This window comes from Perna viridis, chromosome 2 (genome assembly GCF_037379345.1).
Source record: "Perna viridis isolate PV_CMFRI_1.1 ecotype Kerala chromosome 2, ASM3737934v1, whole genome shotgun sequence".
NCBI classification, from domain to species: Eukaryota; Metazoa; Mollusca; class Bivalvia; order Mytilida; family Mytilidae; genus Perna; species Perna viridis.
Genome location: NC_142446.1, coordinates 68,197,931 through 68,220,967, shown reverse-complemented (window position 1 = coordinate 68,220,967; position 23,037 = coordinate 68,197,931). Strand labels below are relative to the sequence as shown.

The following is a 23,037-nucleotide window of genomic DNA, read 5'->3' as shown; positions in this document are numbered from 1 at the left end:
TGTACATGCATTTTGTTACATACTATTGCAATCTCTGTTAAAATTTCTCTTTCTGAATTGTGAAAATTCCTGTACATGGTGGTTCCAATTATCGTAAATATAAAACATTTATTACACAAAAGAAAATTGCAATACATGTACCAGTATCAATTAAAGGTTGTTTTTGTCTGCAAAAATATATGTCTACCCCTGTACCGCTAACTGTTCTGAGCATTTTTGGTTCAATAGTTTCAGAGGAGTTGCGCTGACAAGCTAATTCATGAGGATTGTTGGCAAATTTCTAAGTTCAAAGGGGCATAACTCCTACAAAAATTAGGGGATAAAAATTTTCTGGTGATATGCAACACTAAATATGATATTCTTGCTACGTACCACATTTCGTAAAATTTTGTTCAATAGTTTAAGAGGAGTTGCACTGAAAAGGTAATTAATTAGGATTTTTGGCAACTTTCTAAGTTCAAAGGGGCATGACTCCTACAAAAATTAGGGGATCCAAATTCCCTGGTTATATGCAAAACTACATATGATGTTCTTGCTATATACCTAGTTTCGTAAAATTCGGTTCAGTAGTTTGAGAGGAGTTGCGCTGACAAACTTTGTGACGGACATACTGAGCAAGGCCCCGGTAGCAATCAGCAAGGCCCGGTATCATTTAGCAAGGCTCCAGTATCAATCAATGAGGGAGGTATCGGTATCATTTAGCGAGGTGCCGGTATCATTTATTGATGGTTATGTATAATTCAGTGAGATGCATGTATCATTGAGTGAGGCCTAGTATCATTCCATGATGTCCCGTTATCACTCATTAGGGGTCAGTGAGGTCCCGATATCATTCATTAGGTCCAAGTATCGTCAGGCGCGTAGCTGAGGCCAAATTGAAGTGTAGGCAAAATTACGGCAGGGGGTCTGGCCCCCAGAAGGTCCAGGGCGGAGCCTTCCCCCCCCCCGAAGCTCCGCGGAGATAGCGTTTAAGAGCATCATTTATGCATCTCCTGGATGTATTTTATCTCCAAAAAAAATTGCCAAAATTAAGTGCAGGCAAAAAGCTTTTGCCTGCTACGCGCCTGATCGTTCAATGAGGTCACGATATCATTCATTAGGGTCCAATTATCATTCAATGAGGTCCTAGCTTCATTCATTGAGATCCTTATTTTATTCAGTGAGGTCCCAGTATTATTGAGTTGAATGCCCCGGTATTATTCAGTGATGCCCGCTATCATTTAACGATGCTCCAGTGTCACTCATTGAGGTCATTCACGTTCTGGTTAAATTCTGAGTTTACAGTAACCAGAACGTGAATTATTGCGGCTTTGTTACAGTTATGTGGGAAAATCCACATCAGTTATCTTGAATATTTCAAAATGCGAGTTTTGATTAATAGTTTAAGTCAGTCTCATTTCTGTCGTAATAAACGTGCATGTAGCAATAGTTTCTGAAGTGGAATTATGATCAGACACATAATTCTAACTATTTTGCTATTTGAACTTAGGATTATAGTTTATAAGGTATATGTTTACAATTCTTTAAAACATTTCCATTAAAGACGTCGAGAAAATAAGTGAATAATGCGGCCTCTATTTAGATAATCAATGCTTGAAACCATGGCAAGATGTAATAAAACTTATGGTTTTCCCTTTTCAAACAGAAAAGTTTAATATTCCAGAAAAAAAATATGTTAATTTTTATTTGAGAGTTATGGGACTGATAGGGATGTCAGTGATTAAGATTAAGTGATTAAAAGGGCAATCAAAATTTCGATTGGTCTCACTTAAAAGTTCTCTGTAAAAAATGAGGTTCTAATGGGATATTTTAGCTGGTATCGCACTTGGCTCCTTTCTAATCCCAATCACTGTGACCGTATTATTGTATTGTATTTATATATTGTCATTATATTCCAATCATGTTCTTTTCTTCTTTGATGTAAAGCTCTTCTGGGCTCCTTGTGAACTCCTGATTTGAAAATTAAAGATATGTTATGTTATGTTATGTTATGCTCTCATTAAGGATATACCATACAATGCATTTTTTTTTTCTATTTTCTTTCTTTAATTTGTGTTCAGGGCCGGATCCAGACACTTTTGAAAATGAGGGGTGCCAGCCGAGGTTCCTCAGAAAAAAAGGGGGTACTAGTACATTTTTCGCCATTTCTTTTATCAATTTTACAGTTGAAAATGACCAATTTTCCAATGAAAAAGGGGGAAACCCTCCTCCCCGTACCCCCTCCCCTGGATCCGCCACTGCTATTGCATCTCTTTACAGAGACTTCAACATTAATTTAAAATTTTAAGGCCAATTTAGATCTTATTGGCCCTTCTTCAATAGAACTTGTTTGTTGTCTTATGTTGTTATTGGTATATTATAAGGTGACAATCCATTGTACGGGTTAACGGCACTTTTTTGAATGGAGATCAACGTAGGGTCTTTAAATAAGTTGGGTATTTAATTTAACATCTCTAATCAACCAATTTATAAGTACCCGGTACAAACACATGATGATTGGGCATAAATGATGGGATTATTTTGATATATATGTGTTGTTGATCGAATCTGTGATGGTCTTTGACCTTTCATTTGAGTTCTTCTGTTAGGTTGACCTCTCTATTGAGAATTGCTGTATGCAAGTAATTTAATAATCGTGGACTATATTCATCATTGAAGTAATTAGACATTCTGTACATATTTTTTTTTCAAATTAGTGTGTGAGGTCATCTAGGGCTGACATGGAAAGTAAATATCATACATGAAGGTAAGACAATGTTACGCTTTCTTTTTTTTTGGGGGGGGGTGGGGGTGGGGGGTGGTTGACTGATTGTTTTTACTATAGCATTATTGTCAGTTGCGGATCCACTGGATCCTGGTTTGGAACTGCTTTTTTGTTGATTTTGTGCATATGTTGGGCAAATCTTGGAAAATATATGCCTGAAACTCCTTTTTTTCATGGAACCCGTATTGGCATGACTCGGGATTGTTTTCTGTAATATAAAAATATTGTTCTGATATGACTTATATATACTTTTGGGGATTTTCATTACTTAACTTTTGGTACTATATGTGTCTTCGTGGTTTAATTTATTGAATCTATTTATTTTAGTTCCATTTTCTGATTTTTTCCCTAAAATTCAGAGTTTTGGGACTTTGCACTGTATTTTCGCTGGCTAATGTAATGAAGTCAAACTTTTTGATCTCTAGTGGTATACCTATCAAAAAGACACAATACTAATGCAATGAAGGACAGTTGCATCTATGGTTAAGCTGTCCGTTTTTCTTGAAATAGGTAATGTGATCTGAGACTTTGAGGGTTTTTTGTTGGGGGGGGTTGTTTTTTTAGGGGGCGGGGGATAAATTTGTGACATAAAAAATACAAATACTGAATAAATGTAGATATATCAACATGCAAACTTTTTAATTTTCTAACAAATTGTCTTCCTAAGGACAATGCCAGTCAAATACATTAGTATAGTTTTCCCTTAAAACAGCTATGTGCAGTCCGTTGTTAAAGTACCAATCCATAAAAATTCCGAGACTGCCTATGGTAGAGGTGATTCACGGTGCATGTACTTTCTTCATTCAGATCTGTATTTTTTAGCAACCGTACATTCATCTCTCAGTGTATAAAATCAACCAAATTATACCGAAGCAAGAAATATAACTGTGGCAAAGTGTCAATTTCAGACAATCTCAAACAAATGACAAACTAAGCCTTGTTATGAGGTCTGTACACGTAGTTGTGTTTGAATTAGAAATAAAACTCAATTGGGCGGGTTTTGACAAGCATGAATCTCCTCCTGTCTGATAATAAAACTCAATTCGGCGGGTTTTGACAAGCATGAATCGCCTCCTGTCTGATGTTTTATTAAGACTGCTACTTAATATTTTCCCTCAATATAGAAACTGGTGAATGGGATTACAAAAGTCAAATGAGTATAACCCTATCTATTTGGAGTAATTAATTCTGATGACAGTTTCCTTACTTACGTATTCTGTAGCGTTGATCAAGTTGTATTTTTGTATTACATCATTACATCATCGACGATGAGGAAATTCCTGAGACCTATCAGGACGTATCTATAGCATTGATGCCAAGAAAATTTGTGGATATAATGATTTGTCGGTAGAGGACTTTAGGTTATAGTATTCAATGTCAGTCTGTCTATTCTGATCATCTGCTGAAGAGTGCATCAACAAAACCTTTTTTGAATGAAGCACTCTTCAAAATACTTACATCTGTTATCATTTGGACTTCCCGCTTTGATTGTCCTTGGAAATCGTTTTTTACGTTTCTGGCTTTGTTTGTTTTGTTTTTTGCTTTTGTTTTTTGTTTTTGTTTTTGTATTTTGATTTCGTTTTTTTTTTGTATTTGTTTTTTGTTTTTGTATTTTGATTTCGTTTTTTTTGTATTTGTTTTTGTTTTGTGTGTGTGTGTGTGTGTGTGTGTGTGTGTGTGTTTTGGTGGTTATTATCATTCCTGTTTTTCTCATGTGTACATACGCTACATTGCTTCTAGTTAAAGGATGAGTTTAAAGAAATTGAGTTTATAAGACCCACTTTGTGCCAATAACTAGAACACAGTATACATGTAGACTTTATTATTATTATTATTATTATTATTATGCATTTATGTCCAATAGTGAAAGCTTTAGCATTTAATCTTCGCTTCCAACAGCGAATATATTTTGTAATGAAAGCAATCATATTCATCATTTAGTGTGATCTCGATAAAACCACAATATTGAAGGCTTTGCCTTCAATTACATGTAAAGCGAAAATGCAGAGTTGCGATTCAAACGAAATATTTGTATGAAACAGCGGTATCATTCTGTATATGACAAGTTTACTGGTACCGTAATTGTACCTGAATTTAAGTACTTTTTCCTAGCTAGCTTGTTTTGGTAGAATCAATGTGACGTTGACTCGGTGAATGCATGCGGGCTGTATTGATGTGTTATCGACGATTCGTCTGATTTCTTTATTGGGAAACAGAGTGGCGATTTCGAAGATATTCATTGTTTCATCATAATTAACAACTAATCTTCATCTTTTATTGTCACAGAAATTTCTTATTTTTGTGGATTCCATGCTCTTTCTACGTAAGTATTTTTTCATTCATTTTTAAGTCATTTGATCATACGTATTGTAAGTTTTATTTTACCCTTTTAAATATAATATCTGTATTCTATAATTCATAATATTAAAATTAAAATCTGTCTCGTTTAGTAAAAAATCGTGTTTTCTACACTTTGGTTTTCTTCTGAATATAACGACAAGTCTTTTTTTTTTTCACTTAAAAATATTTGGTTTATGAGAAAATATTTTTCTCTCTAATCACATTTGTGAATTGATCAGAGATATTTCACTATTCCAATGCTGGGTAATAAAACATGTCGTGGAGCAAAGTAACATCTTCAGAGGAATATGTTCGCATCGAAAATATGAACTGCTGATTTTAACAATACTGTGATTACGTGATTAATCGATCAGGTGATTACATTTGCTACGCATTTTAATATACAATGATTAAGTGATTTTGTACATAGATCATTTCAAAAATAGTTTGTTCTCTAATTACATTGGTAATATTTCGTGTAACTAGACAATGCTTCTTTTAATTACGCCTTCGAAGTTTGACCTTGAACTTGACTAAAGGGTAAATGATTGAGATTGTATCTCGAACATCAACAGGAATTGATGATTATTGATTGGAATTAATTGGCAAGGTAAGAATTCTTTCAGTATTGCAATACATTGTTAGTGTTACAAACAAATTCAAGCTATTATTTAATAATTAAAAAAACCAGTTTGCTGATGTTACTTAACAGAGGAGGTTCAGAAATGCATGTAAAGAGGGAATGAAACTTATGACAGAGAGGAGGGGTAGGGGTCCATGCTATTATTTGCTCATTTTCTTTTGCCCTAGATTAATTCATTTTTTACGCAAAATTAACAAACTAATCTTACTTAATGGGGATTGAATCCCCTGGAATCTTCTCCAATTGATCTGTCACTGTATTTAAGGCTAGTGTTATGAAATTTAAACCAGGATGATTTAAAGATTTTTTTTATATATGTAAGACTCTGGTTTTGTTATATTTCAAATTCAGATTTATAGGGTGTAGGTCTAAATCAAAGGACATGTGCACCAGGCATACACCCCCATAGAAACGTTTTTTTTTCTTATTTCGCATGAAATCTTGATTATTCACAAATTCTACTTCCAAAATATTTTTTACTCACTTCTCTCGGTATTTTTTAACTTGTAATGCCCCCCCCCCCCCAAATAAAAACCTTGAAATCCTGGAACTGCTTCTACGGTAGAAGGAAATGCAGGCATTATCATTATGTGTTGGATGTTTTTTTTTGTATCATCAATACTGTATACACAATTTTCAATTTTGAACAATAATTAAGCTCAATTGTGTGGTCCTTAAACATGTAAAAACTACATGTACTTGTAATACAGCCATTCTCTGAGATTTAAATACAAATATTTTTGGCTTTTGTGTATGGTCTACAAGTTTCTTTCCTTGATAGCTAATAAGGTTAATTTACAAAAGAAAAGCTTCTTAATTATTTCATGTAGATATTTAAAGGTCATAGGTCATATGTCTGCCCTTCAGGCTTTATATTCTTGTATTAAAGAATTGGATTTGTCTAAGGGATACTTATAATATATTTAAATGATTTTATTGGGAAATTATACCAAACACTGGTTTTATATATTTGCTTATTATACATGTATACACTTTAATTTTTATTTGGTGGTTAAAAATTAAAAATCATTCTACAGGAAAATTTGAGTGGGGGTCCACTACATTTATGCTTCAAATTTAAATCAATTACTGCTAAAAGCAAGATTCAGAACACAAATAACTACTGTTGAACCTTTAATTTCAGGCAACGAAAAAATATTTCTGTTAAAGGTTACACTACCTATCCTGTTTTTTTCTGCCTACCCTAACATACTTATTTATGACATACCCCTAAACTATCAGTTTTTAAATAAACTCTGTTAAGGAGGTAGACCTTGAGTAAGGGACACAACTGTTACAAATCATTCAAATTTGTATTCAACATTATACATCAATCTCGTGTAATCGTCAAAGTAATTTGGATTGATTCCATTCTGTTTAAAATGAAAGCTTGATAGACGTTGGTGAAATTGAATATGATACAAACGTATCATCGATATCAAGAATTATGTCCCATACCCTAGACCTACCTCCTTAAAGTCACGATGTCTATATAAAATGATTTTAAACAATACAGTGATTTTACCTACATGCCTACCCTACCTTAAACCAATATGTTTTTTTTTGTCATTAGACATACTATACAAGTTATACAAGTAAGCATGTATACAAGTGAGCATGTACTGTACATGTATTCCTAATTCTTTTAAATCCAGACATCATGCTGTGTTCTGCCAGTTCTAAACTTGTTATTCTGGTATTCAGTGTTTCTTGACCTATATATTCCAGTAATCAGATATCTTACATCTATTTTTTGTGGTAAAACTGTGTCTCTGATAAGACAGATTTCACTGTAGATTATGCACTGTGACACTAAATACATGTAATGTGTCTTCACTTTATGTTGCTAAAATGACCCTATGACCCCAAATTTAAACCCTAGAGAGAAACACTGCATTGAACAATGTTATTAAATTATTGTCTACAATCCAGGAATACCAAGCCTTTTCTTAATTAAGGGTCTTTTAATCTTCTCTTTGAGATTGTTCCTTTGTGACCTTGTTAACTATTTTCTTGAGAAGCCTAAGTAATATTACATTATGATTTAAATTTACTGATTTTTAGAGTTGTCTCCCATTGCTATAATTTATCTGCATTTAATTTTGGCTAGCCGTCTTTGTTTTAATTTTAGTTTTACACTGACCAAGGTTTTGAAGTTAAATATGAATTGTCTGTCTGTCTGTTGGTATAGTTGGATGCCAAAATCCCCCTAAACTGTTGAATGGATTTTGATGAAATTGTACATGAATATTGGATATCATTTACACTTGCAGGGTAGATATGCATTTATTGTCTAAATTAGATTGATAGGGACAATTCTCCAGACTGAGGAGTGGTGTTTCATGTAAGCCTGCTTGTAGATTATATTTTTTGGTTTAAGAATTACACAATTTACTGCCACTTACACTAGCATGAGTTAAAATCATTTCAAAACCAATTATCATGGCTCTTAAGATACTCTTTATCCTTTTCCATACAATTTAAATGCATTATATTCCAATTAAGATACAATATAACATAACAGTTGTCTACATCTCTACCTTAATTATTGCTGGTAATTAATACATTAGATAGGGAATGTAGGATGTATGATACTGTAGGAGGTCGATATATAGGTAATGACATTTCTAGAGTACATTTTATTATTTTCTAGAGGTTGTTCTATCAGTAGGGCGAAAGTTGGTTTACCCTAAATTAAGTCATGCGGCTAAGAGTTTGCTTCTCCTTTTCAATAGTGCTTAACAGTTGTTTTTAGGTATGGTGGAAATAAAGCGAAGAAGTAATTTAAACCTCTATTTTCTGTGTTGCAATACCTGTTGAGAAGTAGGCAAATGTTGGCCAATATCAGCAGGCGAGAGTTGTACAATATAAGTAGGCAAAATTGGGCAAAACAAGTGGGCAAATATTAACCAATACCAGTAGGCAAGAGTTGTGCAATATAGGTAGGCAAATATTTGGCAGTGCAGGTGGGCATGTGTTGGCCAATGCAAGTAGACAAAGATTGGGCAACACATGTGGGCAAATTTAGTACTATATAAGCAAGCTAAATTGGGGCAATACAAGTGGGCAAGTGTTTTACATTATAGTAAGTAGATGAATGTTGACCAATGCAAGTAGGCAAGAGTTTTACAATAAAAGTAGGCAAAAATTGGGTAATACATGTAGGCAAATGTAGTGCAGTATAAGTGTGCTTAAATTGGGCAATACAAGTGGGCAAGTGTTGTACATTATAAGTAGGTGAATATTGACCAATACATGTAAATTACAAAGGCATTTTCCAACAGTTAATTTTAGTTCTGAATAATAATCCGTTCAGGAATCATGGATTTATTATTGCTTGTATAGCTGCTTGGTTCTGTGGCTCTAGATTTCAGATTGATATTTGTAGATAGTGAAAATAAAGTAATTAAACCATCTTTGGTATAACTCCAGGATAAATGACTTTATTTAAAATTACTGTAGTTTATCTATTGTTGTTGTTTAAGATGTTATTATTATACATGTATGTACTTTACACCTGTCTGGTATACTTTACACCTGTCTGGGTATACTTTACACCTGTCTGGGTATAATTTACACCTGTCTGGTATACTTTACACCTGTCTGGGTATACTTTACACCTGTCTGGTATACTTTACACCTGTCTGGGTATACTTTACATCTGTCTGGTATACTTTATACCTGTCTGGTATACTTTATACCTGTCTGGTATACTTTACACCTGTCTGGGTATAATTTACACCTGTCTGGTATACTTTACACCTGTCTGGGTATACTTTACACCTGTCTGTGTATACTTTACACCTGTCTAGTATACTTTAGACCTGTCTGTGTATACTTCACACCTGTCTGTGTATACTTTACACCTGTCTGGTATACTTTACACCTGTCTGGGTATACTTTACACCTGTCTGGTATACTTTACACCTGTCTGGTATACTTTACACCTGTCTGGGTATAATTTACACCTGTCTAGTATACTTTACACCTGTCTGTGTATACTTCACACCTGTCTGGGTATACTTTACACCTGTCTGGTATACTTTACACCTGTCTGGGTATACTTTACACCTGTCTGTGTATAATTTACACCTGTCTGGGTATACTTTACACCTGTCTGGGTATACTTTACACCTATCTGGGTATACTTTGCACCTGTCTGTGTATAATTTACACCTGTCTGGTATACTTTACACCTGTCTGGGTATACTTTACACCTGTCTGGTATACTTTACACCTGTCTGGGTATACTTTACACCTATCTGGGTATACTTTACACCTGTCTGGGTATAATTTACACCTGTCTGGTATACTTTACACCTGTCTAGTATACTTTACACCTATCTGGGTATACTTTACACCTGTCTGGGTATACTTTACACCTGTCTGGGTATAATTTACACCTGTCTGGTATACTTTACACCTATCTGGGTATACTTTACACCTGTCTGGTATACTTTACACCTGTCTGGGTGTACTTGAACTGTCTAAAGGAAAGGGAAATGGCCTCTGATGTTTTGCCAAAATAATATAAAACTAGAAAAACAGTGATGAATCCAGAAATTTTATTTTTACTACATAATCAACCAGATTTCTCTGTCATAAAGTGGGTTTGTCCTGTTTCCTGTGTCCGTTGTATTTTGTAGAAAAAAGGATCTAGTTCAAAGGCATGTAGCACATCACAAAAGATTTCACTAATTCTAGAGTTCACAGATGTTTAGGAATAGGATTTTGAAAAGAAGTGCTAATGAAGGCAAAAAACATCGGTACTTAATCAATATGTCTAATTCTCAATGGCCTTATCATGTTGGGTCAGCGGATTCATGTCTTCATGTTTTATTATTTACTCTTTTATTCCCTGAGCATGGTCATTATAGCCATACTATTATTTAGATTAATGCTATTGAAAAGGGTAACTTGGCCAATATACATTATATTGATTGGTTTAAATATATGAAAAATCATGTTTATTTCTTTTTATTTCTATGCCCTGTAAGAGTAGTTGAGAGTAAGCAAGTCTGTTTGTCCGTTTTGTCAGTTGGTCGGTTGGTCGGTCCATCAGTCCGTCCGTCCATCCATCCGTCCATCCTAATTGCTGTGGCAGATCCAAGTGGAGGGGATTCAGGGTGTTGGCACATTTTAGAGGGCCTTTAAGAGCTTGCTTAAAGGTTTTTTTCACCTGTCAAGGACTTTTTGGTGATCTTTGAAGGGACTTACTTTATACACAGATGCATTCATTGGGTTTTCACCATATCCTTCCTTTTCATTGTTAATATTTTAAGCAAGTTTGACATGTAATTAACCTCCTTTTCTGTAGTATCTTTTGTTACCTATTTCCTATGGAGATGTTTGTGGTTTGGGCTGACATAGTTAAGGCCAAGTAAACTTAAATAGTAGATTTTCTTCCATATAGGGCAGCTGGGGGATTTTATTTTTTTATTCCTTACTAGATATTTGTTAGCTTAATTTTAGCTATTTGAAGTATAGATATGTTCTGAATCCATAGCCAGAGAAAAAACATCATTTTAGTCACCAAGAAATGAAAGATACCTCAATTCTAGAAGATGATGTGAAAAAATTCCTGATTTTGAAATTTTCATCCCAAGTTGTGTTTTGTTTTGTAAATATTTTAGGGGTACGAGGGGATGAGAATTATTTTTATTAGGATTAACACGGTATCTGATTCTTATATTCACTATTTTTCAAACTTAGTTTTATTCATCAAAGCAGATTTGATTTACTCTCCAATCGAATGAAAAGTGAAATGTCACAACCTGTGCAAAAAATCTTCTTATAGTGTTGACTTTTTTTATTCATAACTTCATAAGAGGAACTGTAACCTTAGTAATTGAAGTAACCCTACTTGCATATTGACATTTTTTTTATAAAAATTTGGGTAAGTATTGTGACAAACGCCGCTGCATAAACTACGATGAAATTTTTTTAAAGTGAACCACTTGTGAACTATAGTATGTTTGGTTAAGACAACTGAGTGATTAATGCAGGTTTAACATAGTTTTGATATTGAACAGTTATGGTAGCTCAACAGAAGCATACCCGTTAACTCTTCCACAATAAGTAGGGGGGTGCTCACAAAATTTATGAAAGGTTAAGTATCTCCCATATAAAAAAGTTATATAACTGACTATATTTTCTGTGAAAAAAAATTATAAATACAATGTAATTGAATTCTTACCTAAAAAATTTTGCTTTTTTGTAAATATCTCCTACATGAGACAGTGGCAATTGGGGAGAATCTCCCACATAAATTGTTCCAACAGATATGCAGAAGATAACTTTTTAAGACAGGTTTCCAATTTTTTAGGCATGGTGTATATGTGTTTCATTGTATTTTACAGTGGAAACTGACTTACTTTGTACAGCATGGGACTAAACCATTTATATTAGATAAGGCAAGTTGCTGATATTAAGTTTCAAATACACTGACAGTTATGATTGGCAAAGTCACCAACAGAAAAGTGTTATTTATACAGGAATACTAAAGTGATGTCGAATAAAGTGGTATATTAGACAGGTTCTGTTGTATATATACAGTGGATATGGTGATGTGCTCTCTTTTTTATACACCCCCCTTTTTTGTTGACATATGGTATTCAGTGAAATCTGTGTAAATCAAACCCTGAATAGACCAATACCCCGTCTTAACCAGACACTTTGAAATCCTTCATATCTGTTTTAATGTATTTTAAACCTTGGTAAACCAAACACCTGTCTAAACCAAACCAATTTTAAAGTGTGAAATGTGTTTGGTTTAGACAAGTTTCACTGTATCACTGTTTTCCCTTCTGTCCATACCATAGGCTTTGAGCATTTTCATGAATTTTAACATACAAACTTTGATCTGATTGAAAGAAGTTCTTGTTAGGGGGTTTTAATTATGATAAAAAATTGTGGCTCATGTTTGAAAAGTGTGTAAAAAAGCATCTTGGGCATGAAATATGATGCCATGCAGTACAAGTTTTATTACATCCAGTAATCATACTAGCTGTACTATCTTCAGCAAGTTAGAGGAACATGTTAGAGGAATCATGAATCAAGATTGATCACTTAACTTGCAGCTCAGTGCACATTATTAGAAAGCTTCATCTAAATGTTAATCTGTAATCCAGGTATGTAAATGCACATTTGTTACTGATCTAAAACACCTGTCTTGTTTTCCTTATTATCAGGTGCTAAACACAGAAATCTATTATCACATTATCATGCATAATAATCAGAGTTGAAAAAATACTGTAGAACTTTGTTTCATCAATGTATGGATAGATACGTGTACTTTCTAATGTCTACAGGGGTTCTGAATGAAATGAGTATGGTTTAAGAACTGTCCATGAATGAATTGAGTAATTTATAAATGTTTCCTGTATGTTGATTTTTTAATTATCCTTATTCTGTCTCAATGAAGATCTGGCACAGGGGCAGATCCAGAAATTTTTAAAAAGGAGTTGGAATTCTGATCCAGAAATTTATTTTAGGGGAGTTCAAGACCATCATTTGCTCATTTTTGTCCAAATTAGGCACAAAATCAACAAGTTGTTTCTACAAAAGGTTGAGTGGATTAACTACCACATTAAACCAGACTCCCTGGATCCTCAAGAATCTTAACCAGAACTTTGACAGTCAAGAAAATATGAATTCTTGAAATATAAATTGTAACAATGGTTTCTGTTGAAATGGTGACACTGCATACATATTGCCCATAGAAGTATTTTTGTAGACTCCTTTCGAAATGTCCAAGTGTCATCTGCTTTCAGGAGATTTATGATTGATTTTGTGTTGAATGTTTGCCTTGATGTAAAAAAGCAAGTTCCATTTTGTCCTTTTTTAGCTCACCTTGCTGAAGGTCATGTGAGATATTGCCATCACTTGGTGTCTGTCATCGTCATCGTCATCGTCATCATCATCGTCATCGTCATCCGTTAACAATATTTCAAAAATCTTCTCCTCTGAAACTACTGAGTAGAATTATATGAAGCTTTGCACAGATGTTTCTTGTGTTATTTTGCACATAAGTTATGTTTAGATTTTTGATCCGTCAAAAAATATGGCTGCCATTACTAAAAATAGAACATAGGGGTCAGACAGTAGTTTTTTGCATTTATCTCCAAAACCGTTTATCCTAATTCTGACTTAGGGAATAGTGTTCAGCATGATGAGATTTATCTGTGGTCAAATTTCAATTTTAGTCATATTGGAGTTATTGCCCCTTTTCAACCTTTTTTTTCTATTTTTAATGTTATTTCTTTCAAAAATCTTCTCCTTTGACATTAATTGCCCAATTGGAACCAAATTTGGTTTGAATGTTCCTTGGGATATCTTGCACAAACGTTATATTTATATTTTTGATCTGTCAAAAAACATGGCTGCCATTACTAAAAATAGAACATAGGGATCAGACAGTATTTTTTTTTTTTGCATATTATATCTCCAAAACTGTTTGGTTTAGCCAAATTCTTTCAGCTGTTGCAATGATCCTTATTATAAGGCCTACAAAAGGCTCAAGGAATCAGAGTTGTCAGGCAACTCTTGTTAGAGTTATTGCCCTTGAAAGATGAAAAATGACCAATTTTCTTTTTCTTTTTTTTTACAGTTTTCAGCCAATGTCTTGAAAACTATAATAGATAGAAGGAAATTTTCAATTGCTGAAATGATCTTTATGATAAATCCTACCAAAGTCTTCATCAGTCAAAATTGTTAGACAACTTCTTGTTGAATTTATTGCCATTAGAAGACAAAATTTAACCAGGTGAGCAATTCAGGCTCTTGGGAGCCTCTTGTTTTTTATGGTTTTTCCAACTTATCAATTAAGAGTTAGGGATTTTAAAAACAGAATAGGGGAGAAGGACATACCATGTTTTTCAGCCAAGCTGTTATAGGTAATGCCTTGTACCATGTGTGAAAGTTTAAAAAAAAATATTGCATTTGAGCTATTTTCCTGAGCAGGCCCTTCTGCAACTGGTAAATGCAACACTTTCCCATAAACGTGCAAACTGTTCATCCTAAATGTTTTGGGAAAAATATTGCTCTTTTTCTATTGTTTGCCTGTTATTAATGAAGAGTTCAAGATTTAAAAAATAGAATAGGTGTGATGGACGTTACATGTTCTTCAGCAAAGCTGCATTTTAAAACTCTACTGAGTGCTGACTAAGGCTGCTTAGAAGTTAACATGCGAGAATCTTTTTCTATTTATTAATTATGTCCTTAGGAACCAGTCATTCTGTCTTCCGTCATGCAGGTGTTTATGTACCGGTAAACATCATTAAGGTCGAAATATGCTATTACTGGTTAACATCCGCAGGAAACTTTCTCCTTTGTCGATAAATTGATGATTCGATTCCATGTCAACGTGCCCACAAATCATTTTATGATCGATGACTTGTTAAAAGCTATAGAATATAGTTTGTAACAATCAACCAATAACAAAGATGTTGGAATAGATTTGTACATCAATTCGCTTTCTTTTGCTAATGCTGTTTTATTGTTTATTAATGCCTCACAGAAGAATCATTGAAATTTTCTTTTCAGATCAGTGGAATGTTTCTTCCTTTTTGAAAACCAAAACTCTGGCAAATACAATTTTGGATGGATTAGTCTGTCTGTCTGTTTACTTTCACCACTGCATTTTTGTATATGTATCTTTGGTTATGCCAATACATAGTTTTCTTCTTTTTTTTGTTATTTTGGGCCTAATTTTATTCTCTTAATATTTTACTGGCCAAATTAAAAGGAGGAGATGAGAGGTTTCTACTGCTAAGATTTTTATGAAACTTTGCTCAGTTATTTATATCATGATTCACAATTAAATGTTAAAAGTTATATGTTGTTAATGTTTGAAAGTGTTATATAATGCTATTTATTTATTTTTAAAGTTTGAATCAAGCCCTTTAATCCTCATCTAAATTTTGAAGAGAATTAGATCATTCCAGTTGGGTCACCACCACCCACCATGGTCACCACTACCTGCAATGGAATCAACCTGTCAATTCAAACTCAACTTTAGACCATTAAACAAGGTCAAACATGACAAATTTCTGTGTGAGACAGTTTTTTTTATAGAAATATGTGTGTCATTAAAAGATAATAAATTTCCACCCATGACACTTTTTGTTTTGCACCAATTAAAAATTCAATTTAGTTTTTATTCTCCCTAAGGTCAGATGGCTTTTCTCATCTGGTGAAGACAGTTTGGTTCCTTTCTCCTCTCATCTGCATGTGGTGTCATCCCCCCCCCCCCCTGATGAAAATTGTAAGGCCAAAAAATTCAGCCATTTATTCTTTAACACTTTTTGTTTGTATTTTTTTGTCTCAAGTTTTCATTTTTTAAATGTGGCTGTTTTATAATTTTTTATTATTCCATTTAAAAAAAGATATACTGCACTGTATTTTTCTTTAAAAAGGAAGAATCATTCACATCCCTTTTACTGAGTATTAAAGCAAATAATTCAACTTTAATGTTTTACTCTCAATAAATTAATTAAATACTTCACATATAAACAACTGTTATTTTTAGAGTTCGAAGTGTACATTACTATAGGCTTGTTTTGAATTAAAACATCATTCAAATATTTCAAACAAAATCATTGGATATTTGAAGATATATATGTAAGGGTCTTTAAACTGTGTCCTGTTAGAGTATGTGGATCCGTTCTTGTTAAGGTATGTTGAACAGATTTTCTTTCATAGGTTCTTTAGGGTTCATTAGTATTGGTACATGTAAACGTCTGGCAAGTTTCTAATTTCATCACAGCACTATTATAAACATTTTTTAAAAAAATACTTATGTTTTGTTTGATGCAATATCTTAGTTGAATGTGCCATCATCATCAGCTTTGAAAATATTACCTCAAATTTCTTCTGTAGATATTATTGCTAATTTAAACCTTTATTTAACTTTTTATTTGAATTATGTGTACATATACATGTAATTGGAGCTCAGAGCTTGGAAAATTGGTGTGGGCTAGAAAAAATTCATCCACTTCACAGGCCACATTATTTTCATATGATTGATAAAAGAACATTTATCCAGAATATTACGCCAACACCCAAGAAACAAAGTTACATTTCTACATATGATAAACTATGTAATAATGAATGTGTTCACTAATTACGCAGTTGTTTCTTGTGTGTGGACAGCATTACTTTGCCAGAAATACGACCAAAAAGTGACCAAAAATTACATATTGAACAGAATATGTTTGGATTTCGGTAAATTTCAAGCCATTCTTTTGTCATTCTAATGCAAGAATTCTCAGAAGTCCAGATGTTCTCTTAGTTTTTATGTATGAAACCTCAGACCTTACAGTAACCACTTTTAACACTGGATGATTAATTTTCATTTGTATTTTAGGCCAATAAGAGCCTATTATGCTCCGTCTCCTTTGGTGTGTGGCTTTATAAATATATATATGAGGCACATGTTGTAGGCAATTTTGGGTGCTGTCTGATATCAACTGCCTGTATGAGTGGAGGTTACTTAGCATGATGACAAGTGTAACTTTAAGCTATTAGTATTGTTCTAAGCATGATTTATTCAGTTTAGTAAAAGTTATTGTACTGCATTGAGTGATATATCTGCCATAGGACATTAAACTGAAAATCAATCAAGCAATCAATACAAATTTTTATTGTGTCTAAAGTATAACATGTTCAAGAGATTATCCTTAGATTAAAAAAAAAAAAAGGATTAAAATTGTTTTCTATTTCTATTTTATTTTCTGGACTTGAGAAAAAGAACAAATATGGTGAAATGCAACAAATGCACCAGGGAATAATCTAAATATAAAATACTGGGAACAAAAACTAGTTTCATATTTCAGTACATTCAAGCATGTAGTTTTATAGACATTTTTTTTAATTGTTGCTTCATGAAAACTGTATAATGACATAGAAAGGTAGTCAAAAGTTTCAAATTTCTCCTAGATCCTTCAGTATTACATTGCTAGCAGAACTGAAGAGGAAGAAAAATGTAAAATAGTCATAACTTCTGATCATTTCCTGTTAGAAATAGAGTCATAAATGACCACTATTTCCTTTGGAATCATAAGAAAATCACGATTTCCTATCAGTCGTTTATGTGAGTCCATTGGAAGCATGAAAGATTGAGATTCCTAAGTGGTTTTTATGTTGAGAGAAATCGTCAAAAAGTCATGATTTCCAATTATTTCATAGTGATTTGGCACACAATAATTGAAGCTCATTTGTGGTTTTGGGTTTTATTGATGTATCAAGTTAATTTTATCATGGACAAAAGGAAGAAAATTTCACTATTTATTAACAGTGTAAGTCTATGGTTGATTTGTTTTATCAGCTTTAGAATTAGCTTTAATGATATGAGTTTATGTCCTTTGATAAGTGTTATTTACATCTACATCTGTCAATAGATACACTTTCATTTCTGTTATCAATTTCTTAGTCTCTTCAGTGTAAAAGAGCAATCAAGGGAACCAAGGTTATAGCAGCAATCAAAAGAATGTAATCCAGGGACAAAGACCAGACATGGAAAACAGACCCACATAAAAAAGAACATAAAGCAACCAAAATCATACATACAAAGTAACAAAAGCAAATGAGTAACTGGGGCTCCACATTGTTCTTCCATACAAGGAAAAGTGTGACATGAACTTGTTTTGCAGATGTTTTTCATATGGTTTGAAAATCGCTTAAAGTATATGTTTCTCATATGTTTTTCATATGTACATAGGACCGCCATGAAAAACATGTTTAGGACTAACAAATTAACTCATGGAAAAAGGTAAATAAACTTCAAATGGTAATTATATGTCTTCCATAGGACTTTATCTATGGTTTTCATGTAGTTTACCGAAACATTTTTGTCCATGTGATTGTCAAGTAAAAAGAAAAAAGACAGATTAAATGTATGTGGCTTCTATAACTAGAAGGAATACTCTTGACTTCATGGAGAACTTGTAAGTACAACATTCTTTGGCCAAATTAGGTTTATTTCTATAGGTATATTATGACCACCCCTCTTTTTAAAACTGATATATCGTTGTATTGGTTTAAAGATTGTTTTGTGACCAAATGCCGCCGAAACAATAACCCTGTTTCCTATGCAGTCGGTAATTTTAACTTTTTACTCCTTGACCTTGAAGACACTCTTCCATTGAAACACAAGTCATCTGTTCTGTTTTTGGATTGGCCAAATACTGATAAATGTAAGTGAATTTTCCAAAAAAAACTGTTTTGAAAATTGAAAGTTTTACTGCGTTGACTATCATTTTTTTTTGAAGATAGTACATTTAAATCTTCTACACAAAACTTCATCACTTAGAAACCTGTTTTTTTATACTGACAAACAAGTTAGCTACATAGTATATTGACTTATTACTCCAGTGACTTATACAATAGAATAGGCTATGTTATTATAAGAGAATTTAATCAGATTATATACAGGAAAACTTGTCATAACCAGACACTTTTTTCAAGTCTCTTGCTATCTGTTTAAATTATTTTGATCCTTGTAAACCAGACTCCTGTCTAATCCAAACCACTTGTGAAATTTAAAAGTGGTTTGGGTTAGACAGGTTTCACTTTATGTTGTACTTTATTATAATGGAAATATGTTTTTTAGATGTAGAAAAAAAAATGATTTTACAATTAGAAATATTGATTGTACCGTTTTGTTATTATAATGAAAGTAATTGTATAAAAAGAATTGTCTGACAAAATGTTCGGTTGCTGAGCAGTAACAATGAACTGGGACAAAATCAATGTGTTGATTGGATTCGACTTGGTAATGTCACCCGTGCTATTAAGCCGTTAAAGTTTCTGATCGGATAGCTCAGTCACAGTTTTACAGTTATATGAATTGGCAAGAAAGTCTGTACTATTATATCTGTTGAAAACCTTTTTCCAACATGGTTTTGAAATTAATGGAATGTCACTATCTTCTGAGTTTTTTTCTTACAGGAAATAAAGTGAAATTGCAATTTGATTACACTTTTTAAGACCTTTTGAAAGTAAAATTTATGTGAATTTGACTAGGCTTTGTTAACACAAGTTCTAAAATCAAAGATGGACCTAGGCCTGTTTTTCAAAAAAGAATTGGTTAAATTGGAAAAAAAAATCACTGAAGTGTGACAGTGGAAATGTCACATGTTAGTGATTCCCTAGTGATTTCGTTGTTTTTATGCAGGTGTTTAATTTATGCAGGTTCAAAGTGCTTAAAATTGATATGGGCTTAAGAAGACAGATTTTTCATACCTGTTAGATTAAAACTATTGTTTTACCATCCTTAAACGAAAAAACATGTATGTTTATGGGTGCATGGCCTTGAGCTGACATTTTTCATCCTGGTGGGGTTGTATTCTCCTTGACATACTCACCATAACCTTTCTTTATATATTAACCATTCTTAAACAAAAAAACACATGTATGTTTTACCAAAATGTAGCAAATTTTAGATAATGTAGTACCTTCAGACCAATCAAAAACTATTCCCTTTTGATGCATGTACGTGTACCTGCTAACCTTTGGAACAGTTCATGTGGGCAATACTACCCCACTGTCACTGTAAATGTGGGAAATATATACATGAAAGCATTTTTTTATGTTAAAGAGTAAAAATTCAAATATTTAGTATTTTTCACAGAAAATATAGTAACTTTAATGAAAAATCTAATGTAAATATTTATCTTTTTATATAAGGGAAATTCTAAATTTTTCATTGATTTTGTTGTGGTCTTCCCCACCCCCCTCTAATGTGTGAGGGTTAAAAGGTATGGGTTCATTTAAGACTTATTTCAATGTACATATATGAACTGCGTAGTGGAATAAAAAATTGTTGTGGGTTTTTTAAATTCCTCAATATCATAATACATGTGTCAAATAATCAATGCTTAGTAGCTGGTTAAAGACTGGTTAAATCCAGTCACAAAAACAAATCATTCCACAAACAACCCATTCTTTAAAATAGACTGTATTCATGATTTTGAATTAATAGTACACTGAAGTTTTATTGATTTGAAATTAATTTCCATTATAAAAGAAGTTGGCTTGTTGGTAGTATATAAGCAGAGTCAGTTAATAAGTAGGTAATTCGTACTTGACAGTGATGATATATAAATGACTTGTTACATGAGATGATGAATTAATAGATATCTGGAAATCGGTCAGAGTATTTATGAAGCTGCTATTATATACTCTTAAATAAGAATTCATTGTTTGTTGAGGCGGAGTAACCATTTGATGAAGAATATCTGGAATTTTGAGTGTGTTTGAAGCAAGGTGATAGTGTCAGTATTTTGATTATTTTCTAACTTAAAAGAAAACTCTTTCTAGCTTGTTTGGATTTATTTTTAGAATCACTAGAAGGTGTACTTGACTTGTTTAAAGATTACCTGACTGTTACAATATGTGTTTTATATAATTTTTATGGAAACTCGACTGATTTAGGATAATCATTAGTTGTTCATGTTTTTTGAGGTTTTAGTTTCTGGTAAATAAATCAAATCACAAATTTTCATGGTTCAGTCTAATGAAATAACAAGTACTATCTTTAAAAAAAGATAGCCGACACATTTTCTTCCATTGTTCATTCCAAATATGATTTAGATTTTATTTGATTATCTGTTTGTTCTTTGTGCTATGCTTCGTATTTCGTAATTGGTTAAACAAGTAAGTTATTTTCAATTATTCTATATATTTAAGACTATTCATAATTTAAATATATAATTGTGATCAAAAATATTCCGGACACCAGTACCCCAAATGAAGCCTTGAACTTCACGGTTACTATCACTTTTGTCCAATGAAATGTGAGGTTGTAAGCTCCATTGGTTATGTTGCCATGGTTAAGCATTATGGATGTCACGTGATGTCAAAGCGAACTTAATATCAACTGCATCGGGATAAAAGAAAATCTCAAGGGAAATGTGGAATATTGACAATATGTATGAGTAATCAAGGGAACTAAGGTTATAGCGGTAATCAAAAGAATGTAATCCAGGGACAAAGACCAGACATGGAAAACAGACATGCACAACAAAGAACATGGAGTAACTAAAATCATACATACAAAGTAACAAAAGCAAATGAGCAATTCAAACTCCACTAAAAACTGGGAGCATGGACCTGGTGCACCGACAGGGTAAGCGTCTTCTGCTTTTCTAGAAGTACCCACTGAGTTGCTCATAAAAAGTCAAGTGTGGGGTAGAAGAAAAAGGAAAGAAAAACTATGACATGCTGAACAAATCAGTTTTCATGGTGCAGATGGATACACCATAACGATCCATAAGTTCATGATGACGACCATGAAACTTTTGTATTGATGACTTCAATCTTGTAACATCATAACCCTGTTTCAGGAGCATATTTGTTAGAACTCTAGCGCAATACAAAAAGTCTGCGTAGTTTCGGCAAGCTCTGGCATAACGTATGAGTTGTGATATGAACACTCCATACACAGGTGCTGAAGGGATGTTGCCACAGATGAAAGGAAAGTTGACAATTCTGAATGAAAAGTCATCACGTTTTTCATAAAATTTGGTCAATAGTTTTCCTTTACCATTTTTCTAAGTGTACAATGTAGGTCAAGATATAAAGCTGACTTCACAGTGTCTGTAGTATCCTTTATCTCAGGTTCTTTGGGATAGATGCGATGTATCAAATCCCCAAAATTAGGATTGTTTAAAGATAATACGTCATCTAGATAGTGGAAACCGAGATTAAAGGATCTAGCTAAATGATATTCTTTCTTTTGGATCGGACCAGCTATGAAGTCAGCCTCATTAGAGTGAAGGAATAGGTCAGCAAGTAGAGGAGCACAATTTTTTCCATTGGAATGCCAACCGTTTGTTGAAAAAGGCGTCCACCACACTGGACAAATATGTTGTCGATTAAAAATTCCAGCATTTTGTAAACATCTTCTGTATATTTGGAAGATGATTTTGAATTATACTATACAAAGTATGAGGAATCTCTACCAAGAATTATATATTTGTATCTAGGTCTACCATTTTTTTTGGAAAAACAATGATGTATAATGATTTTAAGTCTGGATTTTAACTGAGTATGGGGAATAGAAGTATACAGTGTTGAAAAATCATAGGTTTTAATGCTATTATATTTTGGTTATATTCTTGAACTGATTGTTTCAATAAGATCTTTTGAAATTTTCAAGATCCACATTGAATTAATACCACTACGGATGTAACAAGTGTTGTGGTAGGACTGCAGACCCTCTTAGACAGCTGTGAGTATGAAAGTTAAAAGTTTTGAAAGAGGTTTGGTGGTACATTTGCAGATCCAGCTA

General features: G+C 33.0%; 1 protein-coding gene across 2 annotated transcripts in view; it reads left to right on the top strand.

Moving 5' to 3' along the window:
- The first annotated feature begins 4,702 nt into the window (after positions 1 to 4,702).
- LOC148626646 (uncharacterized) overlaps positions 4,703 to 23,037 on the top strand; it is a 71,897-nt gene continuing 53,562 nt past the window's right edge. Inside the window, exon 1 of one of the 2 annotated variants that reach the window (XM_088570809.1) lies at positions 4,703 to 5,087. The gene's annotated coding sequence lies outside the window, so the exon portion shown is untranslated. Of the gene's footprint in view, positions 5,088 to 5,610; positions 5,715 to 23,037 lie in introns of those variants that run through there. The other variant, XM_088570808.1, reaches the window with a different exon arrangement.